Here is an 18108-nt window from a genome sequence, read left to right as displayed (position 1 = left end):
ATTAATGCCCACAAAAGCAGAAACTAGAGTTAAATCTGGGCAGGTGATTTTTTGGAATAGTTTGCTAAATATATGATGGAATCCTTTTTGTTTTAAATTGTTCCCTAGCAGTAGATGTTCAGAAGATCCCCCTTCCTGTTTGACAAGGGACTCTTCCTCTGAAATGGATGGATACCAGCCACCACAGAAGTGCATTTATCAAACCAGATGTTTTATGACTATTAGAATGATATATGGCATAAAACTAGATCCCGGAATTTGCTCTCATGGTGATCAGATGACAGTAACAATATATAAAGTGCTACCACCTATAGAAGTCCAGGCAGGACATTTGTTCCTCTGCTGTTGCCAAGGGATTGGATTTTGATTTCTGTAATGCTTCCAGCTTCCATTTAATTGAATTGTGGTTGATGATGCTGATACATTTGATGTACTCTGAACAAGCAAGCAAATAAAAATAAAAAATGTTTTAGAATATTTTTGTAAGCTTCAATAAAAGACTATTTGTACTGCTTTTTATGCAGTGATATATTTCAAGAGAACAAATTAATTTGATGGGCCTTAGTGATCTCATATATTTATTATTTTGAAGCATGGATTTTGAGGATGTTATTTTTTGTTTTTACAAGTCAAGTACGGTAGTAGCAGTGATGGAATACAACTGTCACACATAATTTCCAGTAGTTGAAACTCTTAATTTAGGTTTCTTTTCATTGGGCTAAAATGAAGTTCGATTCCTTTACTACCTTCATTTTACACTTATTGTGCTCTACTGTTGTGAATAAGTTTGCTTCTTGTTTTAGTGCAAGATGAGTTACACACATCCACTGTGTATTGTGTAGTTATGGAGTTGAAGCAAAGGTTTGTTGTTGTTGTTGTTTTGCTTGTTTTTAAGGCTTGATTATTGGTTTGCCCACTGAAATTTGAGAATGTGATGTCAGATGGAAACAAGTGAAGCTGGAAAGGAAAGCATAGGAAGTCTGGGAATGGAATAACAGGCGAAGGGACTGGTAATCTTGGGAGCCTCACAAGAAGTACATGGTCGGAAGGGTTACAAGCAGCTTGAGGCACTGCTGTTGTAGCATGACTGACAGCCTGAACCTGAAGCAAGTACGTAAGAGAATGATTTATTTTAAAATATATATGTATAGGACTAAGGAGAAACCTGTGCCTACTCCCCTCCCATGAATCTGGCCTCAGGTACTGTCATGTTCGTTTAAGATCATCCCTTCAGAGCCTGAGTGTTTCCAGAGCTGTGAGGGCAGCAGCCTGAGGTGTGGTGTGCTCCTCTGGCACCTGCCCTGCTCCGCCTGCCAGAGTGCTCCATAAGAGCACAGACAGCCCTTTGCTTAGAAATGATACAGCTCTGTTCACTGCAGACAAAGGATACTGCTTAGGGTGCCTCAAATAGTGAAGTGTGGCCAGGTTCAAGAGCTCCCCACGAGGAGTGCATTGAGTAAGGAGCTGAGTGCCCAGGAGGAAGGTCAGTCTTCTCTGGGATGCGTCAGCCACCCTTCAGGAAATGCAGCTTAGTTATTGGCAACAGCAAGATTGGGTTAAGCACTGTGTGGCCCCGCTCTGAACACGGACCTCTGAGGATCTGTTTTCACCCACTTTTCTGTAGTGGCGTTGTGATAGAGCCACTAAACCAACCCCTCTACACCACAGCATGTTTTAAAATCAGAGATGTGTTCACAAAACTGTGACTGTGAGCTGTGAGAGAAGAGAAACTCTTGTGGTTGCTCCAGTGTCAGAGCATTCCTGGCCCTGTCAAGCAGAGCAGACGCCAAGCAGCACAGTGGGCTCAAGGGTGTTGGCTGTAACAAAACTGCCATCCCAGTTAGCTCAGGTTTGTGATTAGCCAGCATCTACATTGCTCTGCAGCACAGATGTTGTTTAAATCTTTTATTTGAGCTCTTAACTTATTTAACGTTAGATTCCTGTGAGGCCTCACACTTGCATATCATATTTTTAAGTGCTCCTTAATGTAGAAGACAGTTAGCATTTTTGCTTTCTAGACAAAGAGCAACCTACATGCAAACACTTCATTCTGACATTCGTTTCTCCTGATGGGTTTTCTTTGTAGGCTTCCTGTTGTTGGACAATAAGTTGATGGTAGTGGTAGGTTGTTTGGATGGCAGAAAGAAGAAAACTATTACTGAAGTACAGAAGTGACTCTTACTATTTTTACAATTTTTTGTTAATATTTTTACAGATATGTCTTGAAAAGAGGACTTATTTTGAAGAGACATGAAGACACACTGGCATGCCTGAAAGAAATGATTAATGAGGAGAGCAAAAAGAAAATTTTGGGATGTGGTGAAAGATGTAAATAAAACTACAGTGCTACTACAGTGCTATAAGTCAGGTTATATGAATGTTGTTTCCCTGGTATGCACACCTGCTTATTGAAGTACTGCATTCTTACTGAAAGAATTACCAACAAATGTGGAAGGTTTTCATTTCATGCCCTTCCATTTAGGAGAATTTGTGACTGTCTGATACCCATGAAATATATGGGAAGTTATGATAGAGTGGTAGTACTGACTCCTGGTTTTGATAGATTGCCATGCAGGAATCAAATCAAGCTTAAAAACTTTTGAGTTGTGGCAATCATGTGGATGATGAAAACTATACCTGCAAAGAGGTGTGATTCAGGTAGTTTGGCTTCAAACCCTTTAATTTTCCTGCTTGGTTGTGTCTTCTCGATCTGCTGGCATCTTCTATGCTTACCTTCCGTAATTACCTGTTTTTTCCTTTGCTGATTCAGCTGTACACCCAGGTTTGACACCACTTCAGGTGCTGCGTCTCGAATACAAGCATCACAATATTACACTTAGAGTCCTGCCACACTTTGGCAGCTTTGCTGGAAAAAGTGGCAACTTTTTCCATCTGCAGCAAGGCTGAGGTAATCCTCTTCAACAGCACTGCCTGGAAGGCCATTTTGTCCCTGAAATCTAGTTAGTTCCAAAGAGAAGGACAAGAAAACTTTCCCCCTGCAAGGAGGGAAAGGACAGATAGCTCCTATCTGGAATTTGCATTTGGGACTTATGGAGGCAACGCTGTCATGAAACTAAACAAAAGTTCTCCAGCCAAGCCATATCCTCCTATTTTTGCTCCTTTAGCTAGGAAAAACCTTTTTGTTTGGAGGAGGTGATCAATCAGGCTGTTTGTTGCTCTGTAGAAGAAGAACATGTGAATTAAAAATAAGCTTGGGTGGTGCAATGATTCCCACTACTGAAAAAATCTTTAATGGTTGTATATTTAGCTTGGCAGTCAAAGAACTTTTGGGATTAAGTTTACAGAGGGAGCAACACTGCCACTGCCACATTGTTCCAGAGTATTGCAAAATGGATGTGAAGGAATCCCTGGGGAAAAGCTCTATTGTCCTTCGGTCTTTAATTTATGAAAAGTTAGAACTTTTTCATTTTTAACGTTTTAATGGAAATGCATATTTTTGCAACTTTTGTATCATAAGTAAAGCAAACATTTACATACTAAACTCTGTGATGCTCTCAGTGATAGCCTTAAGCAGATGATGCTGGTTCACTTTTTGCAAAGGTGTTTCACTCTGCCTAGCTTTTCTGCAAAATCTTTGAGGGGAGAAAAAAAAAAAAAAAAGGAATGCAAAATAAATCCCTCATTTGGGTTTTAACGTAATACAAATGCTTTCTAGCTTTCATCAGAAAAATCTTGAAGTTGGTGCAATATCGAAAAGCTACCATACAGTGCAATGAAGACATACAACTCTAATTCTGTGATTGTTTATTATTTAGAAGAAATTCCTTTCATACATTCTCACAAAGTGTAGTAGACAAGGAAGCAATCTTACTTTTAAATTTGGAAAATCTGATGGGCTGTAATGTTGCAGTGCAGCTGGACATTGTGTGAAGAAATGAGTTCAGCTGCAAATTTACAGAGCTGAAATTATAAAAGTTGATGATAACAGTTTCCTTCAGTAGATACTAGAAATCACAGAGCAGACTATGCCTTCTATTTTAAATGAAGTGTATGCATCACCAAATTTAATTTGTGTACAATTAGAGGCAAAATATTCACTAGTCTATAATGAAAATAAATGAAGGTTCCAGAAATCAAAATTCTGGGACATTATCATGAAGCAATACAGAAGTGAAAGGCATGTGGACTATTTCTCTGATCCTAGTAACCCAATTAGGATTGACATATACAAACAGACCATTTGTGCTGAAGACTATTACTCAATTCCCTTTCTTTTGAATGCTGGATTATTTTTTTTTTATTTTTATCCATAATACTCTGTGTTTATATTCTAGTATACTACAAGCATGCAGGCTGACATCTTAGTGAAATCGCAGTAGCAGAGATGCAGGTACTATCAATGAGCATGTAATTGAAATGGACAATTCAATGATCTTGAATCATATGATATCTTGCAACAATCACAGTGAGATTCTGCTTTCTTCCAAAATCATTCCTTTCTTTTGTAATGATCAGCTGAGGAGGGAAGGAGTAGCATAAGAATGAAAAAAACTTTTGCAGGAGCCATGTTCATATCCCTAATAAATAAAGAGTTTGCACAGAATGTTCAAAGGCACATTTCTGCCTGATTTTCATGTTGTTAGTGAAACTAAAATAATTATTCTGGTTCTATTTCCAATCATCATTTTAAGAAATGGTCCAGATTCCTATTACCAAGCTATTTTTATACTTCTCCAAATGGAGTTCTAAGTGGGTGCAAATTACCTCTGTAACTTAATAGATGTGAATATGCATCCCATTATTAGAAACAGTTAGAAGGAAGGATTGATAGAGAAGCACTCACACCAGCAGAGCTCACTGCAAAATTTATTATTCTCAAACTTTATACTTTTTTTTTTCTTTTTCTTTTTGTGCTTCTAGAAAACAGTGGAGTGAATTTGATGATAATGAACTGGTGATTTTACAGCCTGGGATATCAGAATTCTGTTTATGCAGTGAACAGCTTTGGTAAGTATTTCTCTCATAATTCAATCAATGTGCATCTCTTTGAAGTGTGAGACTATGTGGAATCTATGTTCACAGTCCTTTTTAAACTTTTATTCAAAATTTCCTCAAACAGGCTAACATCAAAATCAGCTGAACTTCTTTGGTTTAATATTTGAGTGAAAAATTGAGTAGCCCCTACTTCCACACACAAGATTTTTGAGCATCCACTGGACCTGCCAGCTAAGGTCATGCCTGTAATATTGGCAGTTAGCATTGTCAACATTGGCTGACTTGAAATTGCCAGCTATTTTTCATCTGAGTCCTGAAACAGCTGCTAAAGGGGCAATGACTTCTGGCAAGTGGTGATGAGCTGGAATTTAAAGTAAAGTCAAGTCATCCTGTTTTCAAATCCATGTACATTCTCCTACACGCCAGCTCCCACATATGTACACATTCTTGAAGAAATCCCTGTTTGCAGTATAAATAGTTTGCAGCAGTGTAGAATATTTAATCAAAGACAGTACTCTCTTGGGCCACACATAAATGGGTCAAATTGCAGCTTGAGGTGCCTTCTAGCTTGGACCCCCTGTGCTGAGACATTCACAGTGTGGATAGCTGCTGCTAGAGCTGTCTGCACTAGTTTCTTGGCTTTCATTCCTGCAAAGCTGCCAGGTGCAGATAGAAGTACATGGTGTAACTCTGACCTTGTCTGTGTAACAGTGAGCCAGAGGGTTTCCTTTTAAGTCACTGTCTGCACAGAAAGGGACTCAGAAGGGCATGGTAGAGTGTAAGTTTGCATGTATTTGTAGGTGGGGTAGACCTAGCTGGAATCTCACCAAAAAAAAAAAAAACAGAGACATGATCCCTCTGCACTGTAGTCTAGGGTGCAGCTAAGGTCATCTAGATTCATGTCTGTCCCCATTTGAAGCTGATCGAAATAGGAGAGAACAAAAAGATAGCACACAATTATCATCAGCATTTTTCCTTTCTTTGTAAATTCTCACTTCAAAATCTAGCAATTTTGATTAGCACTGCTCTAATTGCCTATTGGAAAACAGCCTTATGTGGCCACACTCTTCATAAGCGAGTGATGGCAAAAAGGTTTCTAAAAATTCTTGTCTTCCCCATCACCTGTATAGAAATGCATATCCAGCTGTCCCAAATGGGGCTACTGCCCCTTAGAAATTTTCCGATCAGATGATAATGGCAGTGGGGCATTAATAAGGAATATCTTCAGTGCTTTAGAAGTATTGCTTCCATTCCTTGCTTGCAAGCTCAGTTTCTGTTTGTACACAGCAGTGTTGACCTCATCATGCTTTGACATGTGGTCTATCGATGAGGATTATAAATCTTTTTCTTCCTCACAGATTGGAATTAATTCATGTCTGGAAGTTTTGATAGCCAATAACAGGAAAAATGTAGAACCATAGATACTCTTGAACGCTGCTGCAAATGGAATCTGTGTATTTGAACTTGTAATACAGCAATCGGGATACCTGTAGAGTTACAGGGAAGTGGCAATTGGAGTAAATTCCCTCTTAAGAAAGATATCTAGAACCCGAAGGCATTTTCCTCAATTGAGCTGGTGTTACAGAAAATTCTGAAAGACAGAGTTCTGGAAGTCCAGACACTCCTTGTAACATGCTGCCAAGGCTGTTGGTTTCAACTAGAATTTCCAGAGCCATAAAATAGGAGATTACTCCTGTTTGATGAATACTCCGATGATATTCCCATTACTCCTAAAAATTACTCAAGATATAATGTTTCCATGCACTGCAGTTAAAGATGTGTTCAATTTAAACCAAACTGTGCAAGCCCATGTAACTCCTGAGACACTGAAACAGTGCGAAGGTACTTGAGGGAGTACTGATTGCTCAGCTTACCTTACACCACGGGTTGAAACTCAGATGAAAGACATGGAAAATCTGGCTTGGAAGATGTCAAAAAGAGAATGAAATCTTACTTTCTGGCTGGTACAACAAATGTCTGTGGAAAAGAGGGATTATAATTATGCCAGCTAGTCACCAGGACCTCCTGCAAATACCCACAGGGGCTGTGGGAATTAATGCAAGGAAGAGAATGAAACCATCCAGCTAGAACATCAAAACCCCCCCAGCGGCAACGGTGGAACTGGTCCAGCTGGACATGTTACCGCCCGCTTGCAGAGCTGCACAGATCAACAACCACCTCTGCTCCCCGTCTTGTCACTGAGCACTGGTAGGAGTTCCTGCTGGAAGATGCTCCAGAGAAGCAGCAGCAATTCGGAAGCAGAGACCTAGCTGAGCCCCTGTGAGAATATTATGGTCTGGGGGCACAGGTCAAGGTGTCTCTTAAAACTTGAGACATTTGGCTATGGGATGCACTTTTGCCCCTTTGCTAAATGTGTTGCAGCTACCTCTTAACATCCCTTCTCTTCACTGCCTGTCTCCTCCTCTGTGCCCCATGAAGGTCTCCCCAGCAGTAACACTCGGTTGTTTCACCTTTCTCCCACTTCCACGTTCCCACATGCTCGGCCCTAGTTACTCCATTTCCTTCCATGTATATTTGGCCATTAAATATCATTTTAGATCTCTCTCTTAAGGAAAGAAAGGAAAAAAGAGAAGAGAGGCAAAGCTCTTTCAGTGTCTTGTAACCATGTTTGCTCTTTCTCTCTGCTAGATTTATCTCCTTTCACCTTTGAAAGGCTGTGGAAAATTTAAGAATGTGTTTGTACAGTCCAGAAGTAACGGGGACTGGTAGAGAGAATAACGAGGGGTTTGTCCTTACCTTTCTGACAGGGCTAAAGGTTTTTTTCTTCTTTTTTTTTGAGGCAGTTGGCAGCAGTGTGGCTCTCTGTGCAGATGAAATGTTGGAAAATGTACAAGGAATGTCACTGTTTGAACTAGTGTTATAGATAAGAGTCAGTCTTACCCAGATTACTTTCTGTTTAACTTTCAAAACAACTTAATGCAGTTTAGCAGCTTTGAAAATTTCTTCTGCTTTTTGCTTTCTGCTGCATTCAGAAGAGGTGAGTGTATGTACATGTATACCTGAGGAGCCCCCAAGTGCACACTGAGGAAAAAGCAGGGATGTATTTACTATGGATTGTGAGGTGAATGAAATAAGGAGCAGACACACTTCTGGACATGTCCATCTTGTGTCTGAATTGATGATTTCCATGCAGAAATTCATCTGAGAGTTTTCTTTTGCAAAACTGCTTCTCTCAGGGACATTCACTACACGTAATGTGACCATGCTGATCACGAGCTGCCTCCAGCCTTTATGCTACAGCCCCCCCCTGTTCTGACAAGAATTGGAACAGATTTTGGGTACATATTTCTTTCAATAAGTGGCACTTCCCTTCCTTTTATCTTTTCCCTTCATTTGGTACCAATACAGTATTAAGTTGCAATGGATCATTACATTGAAGAGGGAGTAAAATAAGCCAGCTCCCACAGTAAATTCTGGAAGTGCAGCATTATCTCCCACACATTCTCTCACTGATATTTATTTCTTCTTCCAGGATTTATGCTTATTAGCACTGAGTCCTCCTGGTGCTGTTTTCAGCTCCAGCTGCTCCCATCTGTACACAGTAATACTCTTTTGTGCAATGTTACCCTCCCTGCAACAGCAAATTTAAATATGATTAAATTTGCAGGTGAGAAACACACAGGAGAGCAGGACTTGGAGCTGCCAATCTGGGAGAGCTTAAGTTATCAAAAAAACCTATTGGACACTCTTAGATATTGCTTTTTTAAACAGGAAACTCTGACATATGGAAGTATCTATAGACCACTGATGGTCTACAAAGAATTTAGATAACTTTGAGTGTTCATTGATTACTGCAGATGAGGGAGGAAGAATTAAGTTAGAATTTGGTGGGGGAGGATTTTATTTATTTCTGATAGAGCACGCAGTTTAAAAAAAAAAAAAAAAGAATCACAGAATATTTTTTCATAGATATTAACCTTGATTTGGTTACAGCATTTCATGTATTTGGCATATAAGTTAGACTTAATTTAGTATTGTGGCTTAGAGATTCATTTGAGACCAATTCTGCAAAGATGCAGAATCTTTAAGTCTTTTATTGTCTTTTTTGATCTCTTCAAGTCCTTGCCAATGTTTAAGTACTTTTTTATGGCTAGGTTAAAGTACATGCAGAAATTTCCAAGGTTTTATTAGAAACAATTACTTGTTTCCATAATAAAGTGTAAAAAAAAGTAACACAGTGGCCTAAAAGTAGATGAGAGACCCTAAGATGCCTTGTTAAAAATAATAAACATACTGAATCATTAAGAAAGCCTGTGTAAGCTCATAAAGCTGAGATTACACAAGAAAAATGCTGACCAAATTGAAGTGGCAAGTACTCCATCTTTCCAGAGGTCAGGGGATATTTTAAAAAGAAGAGTGCTTCTTCCTCCTCAGCTCATTGTCTCTTTGCTGCTGCTGTGCTGAATTCTGTCTGACAGCATACGAAAGCATTGATTATTTTGGAATATAAGGCCTAGCTGTGTTTGTCAGTCTTCACCTGCATATGAATGATAAATATACGAAAATTGAGGTTTCTTCTCGTATGAAAAAGTGTGTAAAAAATGTGTAATTCTACTTATCTGTGTTTAAAAAAAAATCTGTGTTGGGAGTCACTGAAATCTCCTCAAGCACAAGGACACCAGTTTGTTTGGTGGACATCGGTGTGATGTCCAGCATTAACTGCGAGCGATGCTCAGTAACGAACATAAAGAGATGAGCAGGATCGTCAGTAGTCACCTGGGTAATCACAGAATAGGTGAGAAAAGCACTACGCTGATCAAGGCATGGTTGAGAAGCTAAATATTGCATCTGCCCTTAATGCTCACATTACAGCCACGTCTTTTAAATTCTGCAGTTTGCAACTGGTGTTTCAGCTAGGAAGAATGTTAATGTGACAGCTTGTGCTCTTTTGGTGAGGAAAAGGAGGTGACTTGAGGCAGACAGCTGTTAAAAGACATTTCGATAGCCATCAAGTCGATAGATTGAACATCTCAGAAAAGACTTGGTCACTGAACGAAAGCTTGAGGACAGCCAAATCAAAAACCTTCCGCTTTTAGGCAGCGTTTCTTTGCTGTTATGGTGTTTATGGTTTTATGCTTAGCACTTATTACCTGCTGCCTCCAAAACTCACCAACATGAAAAAACTGAAGGTTAAAAGAGCAGGAATTGTGACCCCAGGTCCATCCCGGGTCCAAGCAATTTGTACAACCCATGTGTTGATTCCACCCCACGGAGAGGTTTCCTTATTATGCCATGACTAAGGGGAAGTGGGAGCAGGGATGTTCAGTGTTGTGTTTATTCCTCTTGGGGGCTCAGAAGACCATAAAGGCAGCTGGAGAATGAGGCCTGACAGCCTTCAGGCCAGGAGGTATGCAAATCCAGAAGCTGGGTGTAAAAGCTGTCATTTCCCACACTTCCCATTCTCATGAGAGGTTCAAAAAAAAAAAAAAAATTACTAGTGAGTAGTGTGTTTCTGAGAAAAGGTCCAGAAAATTACTTTTCCCATCTGCTCATTCAGAAGAATGAGAATACACAGAAAAAAATAATACACAGAAAATGTTGATTTCAGACTAATTTCTTGTACTCCTCAGCCTTAGTTCAGTCTGTGTATACACTTGATTTTGCCCCAAAACACAGTCTCTTCTGGATTCCCAAGAGGCGGCAGTCCATCTAGAAATTCTGTCATCTGTACTTTGATTTAGGAACCGAAATACCTGAGGTGTCCCAGAGGTGACTGAGACCTGGTTTGAATCACACAGTTCCTGGGCATCTCTAATCTCCTGCTGAGCCCCAAAGGTGACAAGAAGCTGCGTTCCCCTGTCAGAGCCTTTGGGGAGATCTTTGACGTTCCCCTGAACCCAAGGGGAGTGCATTCAAAACAAACAGTGTTTTGTGTTGCTGGACTCCCCCAGCTGCCTTCAGAACTTGCACAACACAGGCATCTCTGATTTGGCAGATAGGATTTTTTAAGAATTGACTTCACAGATTGGTTTTGTTTTGCTCTTGCTATGGGGTGAGCTGTATGAATGCCACACAGAAACAAAAGCAAACACGCCTTCAGCCAAATTCTCTCTCACAGCCCTGCAAACCCACTCAAGCCAACTCAGTAGCAGCAGCAGAACTGAGCAAACGTGTTTTAACTCCAGAGATCCCTGCAGTTTATGAACCATTGGCAGAATTAGGGGGACAGAAAGTGGTTCACTGGTCTAAGCAGAGAGGGGCCAAGCACCACGCTGAGTCTCGCTGTGCTTCTGAAGCCAGGTGGTACCAACAAAGCCTGGGTTCGTAGGTTCCCCAGCAATTTAACACACCACATCCTGCAACCATGGGCAGGGCCAGTCTGTGGGTCTGTTTTGTAAATAAGGTGAAAGAAAACAGGATTCATGATGCAAGATACCTGCAATCTAAGTAAATGTGTCACAACACGGGTATCAAAATGTCACCTCTAAGAGGTAGGAAGTAATCCTCTCTTTCTTCTTGATTCCTTGGGTGAGCTGGAACCTGAATAAATGATCTGCTTATCTGTGGATGTGGAAAGCAAGTTGAGTGTCACATTTGGACTGATAAAGCCACTGGAAGAGAGGGTATAGGCAGTGCATCTTCCAGTTACTTACTCATCCTTGTTATAGTGAGATGAAAAAACGGCTGCTGTTAGGATTCCTCAGCATCTAACGAAGCCTTATGTGTGGTCTTTAATCTTCCCAGCCCACGTTGAGTGATTTTCTGCTGCAACCCAACTTTGTGTAATGAGGCTCTGAGGAATTAGGTCAGGTACACACCCCACACCAACATTGGATAAGTGTTTTTTTGTTTTTTTTAATTCAAGTACAGGAGTTGGGGGGGTAAAATTTGGTGATTATCTGAATGCCATCAGCATATCAGTGAAGATGCTGTGTGCACACAGTGCAGAGTAAAACCCGTGAGGTGATGACAAACTGACTCTGACCTCAGGGACAGCCCACATCAGAACAGCTGGAGCCAGGCCTTAGGCTACAGGTTGAGAAATGCGTATAATAGTTTTTTGTTGTTGTTGTTTTTTGTGAAACATCTTAATTACATGTTTGGAAATCCCAAAAGCATCTTGTTGGGCAAAGAAACTACACCCTTTTAAAACATCTTTAATAAAGAAGCAGCTGACAGTCTTGCCGAAATTAACTGTGAATTTGTTTTGCTTATTGTGCTGTGTGCTGTGATGGAGGCTACTAACACATTTTGTTATTGCCTGTGTAAAAAAGAGAGATTCACCCCAGGCTCCTTGGACTTCTTGCTATAATGGATATAGAGGGGGATTTGAATTTAAGCACAGTTTTTGTGTAGGAGAGGGAAGGGAAAAATCTGACCCAGAAAAATGAACTACAGAAAATAAGAATAATTAGTAAGATGTAGTTTTATGTCATTAGCTATGAATAACTGGCCAATTTCTGTTGTTGTCATTATGTTTTTCCACGTGGAATCTGGGTGCAGCAAGTCTAAGATGAATTTCTGTGTAACACGTAAGGACAGACAACTATTGTACGTTGCTCACTGCTAAACCAGTCTAAATAGAAAAGATGTCTGATACCAAATACAAACAAACAAACAAACAAAAAACAGAAAAACAAACAAAACAAGCACATTTCCCTTCCTAAAGCCTCTTTTCAAAGCCAGAGAACATAAACTCTATTCTTGGACGTGCAAGTTAACCCCAGCTCTGGTGGACCATATGAACCAGGCAGTATAGACCGTGCACTTTATGCAAAGAGCATCTAGGTGCTGTTGTTGTTGTTATTATTATTATTATTATTATTATTATTATTATTATTATTATTATTATTATTATTATTATTATTATTTATTTCAGTGTTCGCATTTAGCTCAGTGTATTAATATGTGAAAGTAGCTCCCTCTAGTGATGAGAAACTTTCATAATCTCCATCCTCCTAATGAAAATGCAATGGAATAACGAAAAAGCTTGCAAGTAGTGACATTGAGCCCACAGGCATACATATAGTTCATTCAGAGATATGGTAAGTTCTGTATGTTGCTTAAATGAGTTTGTTTAAGTGCCTTGCTGAACTGGGACCCAAGAGCTCTTTATTGTTGATTAGTACAATACTGCAGTGCTTATGGAATTTAAAAAATAATTTAAAATGGAATTTTAATTGCATTAACATTGGGACAAAAATCTTCAATGCTTTTTGTACTTTCTGTTTTCTTGTATATTCTTTAAGTTGCTTTCCTAGTTTTACTCCTTCATACTGCAAAAGTAACTGGTTAAGTTTTGCTAGCTTGCTCACTTAACAGGCTGCTGAGGTTAAGATTGTCTGTAATCACTATTCCTCCTTTTCCATGGAGCGTGGAGCCCAGTCTGTCCTCTAAGAAGAGCTGTTGGATCTTTGAGGACTTCATGCTATAAGGTGCCAGGCATTCTGCTTGGTTCCAACAACGCAATTCACTCTAATTTTTCAATTTCTTCTCTTTCAAATACATAGAGTTAAATGATGGTAAGAGTTTGTGTTAAGTACTTATTGTTTGCTGTCGTGATGATGATACTTTTGTTCTAGTCTCTGTCCCTAGCATAGCAAGAACTATGGCTGCTGTTGGTAGATGTGAAAAAATATTCTGCTGTCAGCAACTTTCTCTGTGTTCTATCATGAATATCGGAGGAATTATGTCTGATAAAATTGGCTGTCTGAAATCCACAGGAACTGATCAGTACTTATCCTAGTTTCTTCAAATTCAAAGCATTTTTTTTTCCCTCCATATTGAATATACTTATTAGTGGTCTTTTAAAGCATCATTTATCTTTGCTGTGGCTGCTGTTCTACTTCTGTGGTGTGCCAGTTTTCACTGTTAAACAACAGGAAGGTCTGGTCTTGGAAAACAGATATGGAAGAGAAAAATACCTGCTCTGGAAAACACACACAGGAAATACATAAATTGAGTGGAGACTGGGGAAGGTGGCATTTTACCTCCTACTATGTCAAATTTTCATTTTTATTTCATTAAGTAAAGCAAAGTGTAAGTCAGGAAGCGTGTGGTCAAATCACTCAAAGCACTTGACATTAGCCATACTGATAACTAGCACTAACTTCAGAGGAATGACTTAAGTGATTCTGTTGAATTTAACAGGATGAAATTTAACAGTGAGCATTGTTTTGCCTGAAAGTGAGTATATGTGATTCATTACAGTAATATGATTCCTTAATAAGGAGAAAATACCTCGTTGCTATGTCAGTCAATGTAATGAATATATTACTTAGTAAATTAGTTACCAAGCTGAGTTGGGAGAGCACATGCATATGGCTGTCCTGACATCGCTATCACCATTTTTACTAATCCATCACATGCTGTTTTTCACACTGTTGCTGGGAGGTAAGGGGCATTTTCCCATGCACATCTTATGCAGTGCAACATGAAGATGCATGGAAATGTCATTTGCAGATGACACCAAGCTAGGTGCATGTGTCGATCTGCTCGAGGGTAGGAAGGCTCTGCAGGAGGATCTGGATAGGCTGCACCGATGGGCTGAGGTCAACTGTATGAAGTTCAACAAGGCCAAGTGCTGGGTCCTGCACCTGGGGCGCAATAACCCCAAGCAGAACTACAGGCTGGGAGAGGAATGGTTGGAGAGCTGCCAGGCAGAGAAGGACCTGGGAGTGATGGTGGACAGTCGGCTGAATATGAGCCAGCAGTGTGCTCAGGTGGCCAAGAAGGCCAACGGCATCCTGGCTTGTATCAGAAACACTGTGACCAGCAGGGCTAGGGAGGTGATCGTCCCCCTGTACTCGGCTCTGGTGAGGCCGCACCTCGAGTACTGTGCTCAGTTTTGGGCCCCTCGCTACAAGAAGGACATCGAGGTGCTTGAGCGGGTCCAAAGAAGGGCGACGAAGCTGGTGAGGGGCCTGGAGAGCAAGTCCTATGAGGAGCGGCTGAAGGAGCTGGGCTTGTTCAGCCTAGAGAAGAGGAGGCTCAGGGGTGACCTTATTGCTCTGTATAAGTACATTAAAGGAGGCTGTAGCGAGGTGGGGGTTGGCCTGTTCTCCCATGTGCCTGGTGACAGGACGAGGGGGAATGGCCTAAAGTTACGCCAGGGGAGTTTTAGGTTAGATGTTAGGAAGAATTTCTTTACTGAAAGGGTTGTTAGGCACTGGAACGGGCTGCCCAGGGAGGTGGTGGAGTCACCATCCCTGGAAGTCTTCAAAAGACGTTTAGATGTAGAGCTTAGGGATATGGTTTAGTGGGGACTGTTAGTGTTAGGTCAGAGGTTGGGCTCGATGATCTTGAGGTCTCTTCCAACCTAGAAATTCTGTGATTCTGTGATTCTATGAACATGACTAATATCCATATCCCTTTATCTGTCTCTGTGGAAATATCAAAGTGTTTAGGCCAAACAGCTGATTTGAGCAGCATTCTTAGTTTAATTGTCACTTGTAAAATTTTTAACTAATTTCTACCCTCCAGCACTTTGAAGTAAAGCTTCTTTATTGACTGTAGATCTAGGTTTTGTGTCATTCACATGACTTCACAGGCAGTTGTTCCACTTGCACAGGCCGTGTCATGTGAGAAGGATTTTTTAACTGAAGAGATGAGACTGCATGCAGAACGTCAGATGACTATGGGCAATTGGAAATCTGCACTTGGAAAATTAGTATGTCCCAATTAGGAACATTTTGCTAATGTGATTATTAATAGTGTTTGTTTTCCAAGGTAGCTACTGGTTTCACATTCCAGTTGTGATTGGAGGATTTCATTTAAGAACGAGTTGTCTCTAGTGAAGAAATGCTCCTAACTCTCACTCCTGCCTTACTCAGCCAGATCAGTTCCATGAAATTTTACTATTTAATCATGAAAATGAATGTGAACTCCATTGTCTGAGACAAAAAAGCAAAACCTGGTGCTTACACCATGGGGTGTTTGAGCAAGATTGGTTTCTTTTGTGAGTCATATCTGTTTATTTTCTATGTACTGCAATTATCTAAGATACTTCTGCTGCCAGGCTTTCTGCTGAAAGCAGTAAGTCAGAACTGAGAGACTTTTAGAGAGGAAAGGTTATATTGGCAGTATAAATGTACAGGCAATTAAGAGAGATGAGAAAACAGAAAAGCAAGTTGGAAAATTAGCACATATTCTGTGTCAGTAGTCATGATAGTGAGCAAAGAAAAGCACAAACATTGCATTAACCTGATGCTCACCAGCTACCAAACTAGGAAAGAAATCAAAACAAATTGAAAGAATGGCCCATGTCCATCTTCCCCCACCACTGAGAATGCACAGGAGCAGTGGTGTTGCAGATCGGCCATTCTCCTGTATCCCTTCTCCGTGTCCAGCAGAAGAGATACCCGTATAATGCCAAAACTTTTAGGCAAGTGGTAGCAGAGTAGCAAATCCAGAATATTTCAACATCGACCTTTCTAAAGCAAAATCTTTACTACTACCTAGGACCAATTGCCAAATGCTTCGTTCCATCCTTAATTTTTGACACTTTTGTATTTCTTAAGTAAATCTGATTAATTTAAAGGGTAAGAATTTCTATATTTTGAAAAATCTTGTTGCCTCTTTCAACTTCTGTTATAACTGTTTCAGGACTATCTCAAACTGTTTCCTGAGAGGAGACCTTTCTTTGGCTTCAGGCGTCTTGGCTCCACGTCTCTGAAATCTTTTAGGAGCATTATATCTCTTGATGGGATGCAGGGTTCTAATTGATTGCTTCATACATTAGTATTGCGAGATAGCAAGACTGAAAGCTATTTTCTGCCATTAGTGTGTGTTCTGAGAAGCTCTCTACAGAGATTGGTTTCCTTGATTCCAGTGGCTGAACTTTGACTGCAAAAGTTGTTTTGATGTTCTCACTCGGCTTTTAGGGACATTATCCTATGTTTGAGAAGATATAAAAAAAGCAAAACTGCTCAGTGTTGGCAGAAAAAAACTAAACCTGAGTAATCATGACTGAACAAAGCAGAAGTGAAATATGCTTGTATCTCACTAATGCTCACCTGATCTCCGTTTTTGGCAGAGGTATCTATGCAATGAAGATTATTTCTCTAATCGCTTCATGTTAACCTTTGCTTAGAAAGGTTACCAGGCTTTCTTTTCAGAATGTGAAGTGAATTTTGCTGTCTTAGGTTTCTGGAATTTTATACAAGTGAAAATGAGGCAAAAGCTATGGACTATGCATCTCAGAACCAATTACAAATAGTAACAAAAAAGATGCATGAGAGAAGAATGAAAGGTAGAATTTGTAAATGACCTCAAAAGAGACAACAGAAAGCTTTGATTTGTTTCCGTTTATTGTACCAGAACACCCCCCACTCCACTAAATTCTTCTCTAATTCTGCCTGAACAATCGCATTAGAGATCTCAACAAAATACAGGTGTTCAGGCAGATATAAGAATGAGTAGTGAAAATTTATTCATATTGTGCAAGTGTAAAGCAGTACGTTTTCAGCTTTAGTCAGCTGTGAGGCTTTCTAAATGAGTTACATTCTAGGGGAAGACCACAAATATCCTTTTTATTTGCTACATCCCTGTCATGAATAAGAGAAAATTTATATGCATCTTGTAAAGCTGTGTGGTTTATTGTGAATTCAGCAGAAAGGCGTGACTTGTCAGAGATGGGAAAATGTGTGTAATGCTTATGATTCAGTGAACTAAGTCTGTAATTAGTTTACTTTTGATCACAATTTCTGTTTATAAGGGGTTCTTTACAGAGACTCTGGCTTTACTCACCTGTACACCACATTGGCCATGACTGTTTGCCTGATTAGCAGCACGTGCACCAACGTGGTGGTTGTTGTCTTCCCTCTGAGTGGCACTAGTGCATGCCATTTGCTGTCTTTGCCATCCTGAGCCTTGTGTTCCTTTTGAATCTAATGCTGTCCCTTCTAATACAGTAAGAACGGTGTGCTTGCAGTGCGGGACTGCAGCTGGAGCTGCTGCAGCTGCTCTGTGCCTTGGTTTTGCTTTCTGAACGCTGGGGGACACTGCTCGCTTGCCTCTTTCTAGCTGTGCTGTTGAACACAAAGCACGTTGTTTCAATTAAACTCAAGGACCTGAATTCATGTTTTATTCCCCTGATGGTCCTCAGATGCTAACATTTGATTAAAAGAATAAAAATTCTGCACAGTGTGACTTGTGTTTATTCTTATTAACCGAATGAATGGGTTAAAGACT

General features: G+C 40.2%; 1 long non-coding RNA gene across 10 annotated transcripts in view; it reads left to right on the top strand.

The window, feature by feature from the left end:
* Nucleotides 1-18108, top strand: part of LOC137861268 (uncharacterized) — a 40187-nt gene that overhangs the window by 17033 nt on the left and 5046 nt on the right. For 6 of the 10 annotated variants that reach the window (XR_011099506.1, XR_011099498.1, XR_011099500.1 and 3 more), the window contains 2 exons: nt 2216-2328; nt 4882-4968. This is a non-coding gene — a long non-coding RNA (uncharacterized lncRNA). Of the gene's footprint in view, nt 1-895; nt 1111-2215; nt 2329-4881; nt 4969-18108 lie in introns of all 10 variants that reach the window. The other 4 variants (XR_011099503.1, XR_011099499.1, XR_011099497.1 and 1 more) reach the window with 1 other exon arrangement.

The sequence above is a fragment of the Anas acuta genome, chromosome 9 (assembly GCF_963932015.1).
Source record: "Anas acuta chromosome 9, bAnaAcu1.1, whole genome shotgun sequence".
Lineage (NCBI taxonomy): Eukaryota > Metazoa > Chordata > Aves > Anseriformes > Anatidae > Anas > Anas acuta.
Note: the sequence above shows the minus strand (reverse complement) of the source record. Positions and strands in the feature narration are given on the sequence as shown.